Source organism: Sardina pilchardus, chromosome 12 (genome assembly GCF_963854185.1).
Source record: "Sardina pilchardus chromosome 12, fSarPil1.1, whole genome shotgun sequence".
Lineage (NCBI taxonomy): Eukaryota > Metazoa > Chordata > Actinopteri > Clupeiformes > Clupeidae > Sardina > Sardina pilchardus.
The window spans coordinates 5,049,645-5,053,197 of record NC_085005.1 but is presented as its reverse complement, the minus strand read 5'-3'; the positions used below and the strand labels follow the sequence as shown (position 1 = coordinate 5,053,197).

Here is a 3,553-nt window from a genome sequence, read left to right as displayed (position 1 = left end):
AAGTCATACTGGATTCAAGGCTTCGTCATTTGTGTTGTGTCTTTGGTTGTCGTTTTGAAGTCCTCTTTGTTCTCCTGAGGGTGGGGGATTTTTGTTTGTTTGGCTTTTGTTTGTTGTTTGATGATTTGTTTACTTGTTTTGGTTGAGTTCATCAGCTTGACCTTTCAAGGTCTCAGTTTTCCTTGTGTTCCAATGTGTTGGCTTTCTGAAAGCTACTTATGAGGATCTCGGAGGACTAGGCTTTGGGCAGACTTGTCAGACATTTTGTATGTTCTTTTCTTCGACCCCAGCTCTGTAGTGATCTCCAGTCAAATAGTGCCTTTTTAATCTCAGAAATGGTTCAACATTTTAATTTATTTATTCCCAGCAAAAATGAACTGGGATTCGCTTGTGTTTGTCATTGTTGTGAGGTTTTTGTTTGTCCGTCTGTTTCTGAATACTGTTATCATCTGGCACTTGGCCAATCCTAGTGACATTTGGTGTTTGGCGCTGTCACCTGCAAGGGAGTTCCAGAAGAGATTGCACACAAGGAGTTGTCTCTTCCTTTCTTTCCATCTCTCTCCTCCCCTCCCTCTATCCCTCTGTCTCTCTTCTCTCTCTCTCTGTCTCTCTCTCTCCCTCTCTCAGAAATGCAGACATGTTTACAACTCTCCAAATCCTTTCCTTCTGAGATTATTTCCTTCTGAGATTACGGTTTGGATGAGGGGAGGCACAATAAAGACTGAACCACTTCTATTGACATACCATCAATAATTTTGTCTCCACGGCGATGTTTCTCTCCAGGCTTCCATAGTTTTTCCGCTAGTGAGCTAATCACTTTCGTTTCATGATGGGAAGAGAGAGAGAGATTGAGAAAATGGAAAAACTCTTTGTTGCTATTGTTAATGTTGCTGTTTATCTAATGGGGGGCCAGACAGGGACATTCATCAACCCGTAGCTTTTGTATAAAAACAAAAACAAAAAAACAAATGCTTTAATTCAAGCTTAATTTATTTGATGGTGTTGTGACTTTATGAAAGTTGTGTTCTTCACAGTGTCCAGGGGTCACTTGGGGGAACTAGGCCCACGTCTGGCACTACACTGAAGTCGTTGGTGATTTGTTTTTATTTTTTTTTCTCTCTTTTTTATTATTATTATTTTTTAAAAAACTCTGGCTGGGAGGCAGAAAGGGTGAAGCCAAAAAAAGCTGTAGTCCCCCCAAATAGCCAGTTGAAGATCAACGGGATTAAACGAGATGAATGAATGTACCACCAAATGTGAAATGGAAGTAATTTCGCCTTGTGATGTTTATCTTTGTCTTCTGTTCCTACATTTTATTTTCTCTTTATTTTAGCTGTTTGTTTGGTTTCAGTGTTGGTTTTGTTGTGTTCTTTAAAGTACCCTTTGTCCTGCTAAGCACAACTGAATGAAAGCTTCTGTCCTGATATTAGATGGAGGGAGAAAATGAATGAAATGAATAGAAGGTTTTTTTTTCTTTTTTTGGTGAAACGAAGTCAAGAAAGCACAAGATGTTTCTCCTTCTGTTGAAATAATAGCAAAGAGGGACAAGGAAAGGACATTTCAAAGAGCAGCACTACACTGGATGGGAAACAGTAAACACACACTTTTATACATATTTCTTTGTAAAATACTGTACTACAACCATTCCTATCTCTGCTGCATTTTAACAACTAACATCACAGGAAACATGCATTTCTTCATGGCATCATGCACAGATTAGTTCAATCTCACTCGTGGAGGACAAATATTGTGTCCTGAGTGACTGATTTTCTCTAGGGCAGGTTTGCCTGGATATGGCATAGTCCCCCGTCTAATCAGGGGACATGGACATTCACAAACACACTCATGTGCAATGAATGATGTAAGACAAACAGTGTTATGTGCAAGAAAAAAACAACATTGGTTGTATTGTATCAGACAGGGACATGTCCAGTTACTGGTAATGATATGAATAAGTTGTTATTCCCTAACAGTCTTGACCACAAGGATACAACACATACACACTCACGTACACACACACACACACACACATCTGCACTTGCTCTGCAGGATAAAGCCGACCTCTCTTCAGCAGCTCTAGCATGAAACACTCATTCTTTATCCCTCTCGGTGGAACAGAGGTCGCTAGTTAGGTATAGCCTCAGTCTCAGTCCACTAGAGAAAAGGCCCTCGGCATCACTGCTGCAAAGTGGGTCCGAAATGCTGAAGTGTGTTCCAACTCCCGAGTGAATCTGCTGCTGATAGGGGGCGCTATTGTGCAATAAGGACAGGTCAGGTTGGCTACCTTCTTCCATTAATCTCCAAATACTGAGGACTTATCACTCAGGAGGACAGTGGGAAACTAGTTCACAAGCCGTGGGGGCTTGTTTTGTTTTGTCCTGAGTGTTATAAGCCTTAGTTCTAAACATTCAGTCCCTTATATCATAAGCAGTGGAATCAGGATCTCGTAGACATACCAGATAGTGACGAGGGCGTTAGACACTCCTTTCATCACTTTGGGAAGACTGTGTGACAGTGTTGGGAAAGTGAAGGGTGTGTGTGGCGCTTGTGTAACTGGAACTGCAGTATGGGAGGCATAATAGGATACACTGTGAAGCTGTAGATATATCGACATGGCCGTGTCTCAGTAGCCCACGTACAGTAGGAATTTGTTTTTGACAAGAGGATCTCTAGTTTGGCTGGTTGGTACGCGTCTTCAGTGGTGTTTCAATGCAGTGTTGGTGAGAGTCAACAGCTCGCTACGAGTGTTAGATTCACGCTTCAGTATGCTGGCCTAGAAGACAGTCCTGATATTTTGTTTCTGACTCTAAAAGTTGTGGTAAAATGTGTTGACTATCAGTTACTATGCCTTTTTTTCTCATATTTTGTTTGTTTGGTTGGTTTTATTGTTGTTTCTTTGCTTTTGTGTTTGGTCTGTTAATTATTGTGAATCTGTTAATGTTTTGTGAAACAACCTCAGAAAATGTAACTGTACAATATTGCTGATAATCATTCCATTGCACATAGTTTATTTTTTGTTTTATGCAATTAATTTGTGGGGAATAATTCCTTTTCTTTATGTTTCACTTGTTATTAATGTAAATATTCCATTCTGGCTGATGATGCCATTCTACATTTATATATAAAAAATCATATGACCTTATTGAATAAATAATAATAATTATCAGCAAAATTTTAATAAACTATATTTGTTATAATTCTACTTTGAATAAAATAATGTTTTAATATATCGTGTGTAGTTTTTTCATCCGCGAGGTCCATAGCTGCAGATTCCTAGACCCTTCTGTGGCGCTGAAAACCAAGTGCCTTATACAACTGTTCTGCATAGCTGATCCTGTTCACTCTTAGAACAAAGGTTCTTGGGGTGCTGTATAGAACCATGCAGTCTTTAAAGAACTGACCTGTGGGGACGGAGAGAGGGAGAGAGAGAGAGACAGTGAGGATGAGAGAGAGAGAAAGAGAGAGGGAGAGAACAATAGAGAGAGAGGAAGAGAGAGAGACAGCCAAGGGATTCCTTGATGAACCTTCATTTTAAAGTACTATTTTGTGGTGA

The 3,553-nt window shown here is 39.9% G+C and overlaps 1 protein-coding gene across 1 annotated transcript in view; it reads left to right on the top strand.

Annotated features, from left to right (window-relative positions):
* LOC134097585 (mannosyl-oligosaccharide 1,2-alpha-mannosidase IA-like) overlaps nt 1-3,229 on the top strand; it is a 134,963-nt gene extending 131,734 nt beyond the window's left edge. Inside the window, exon 12 of the mRNA XM_062550490.1 lies at nt 1-3,229. This exon is cut by the window's left edge and continues 1,020 nt beyond it. The gene's annotated coding sequence lies outside the window, so the exon portion shown is untranslated.
* Nucleotides 3,230-3,553: the final 324 nt, after the last annotated feature.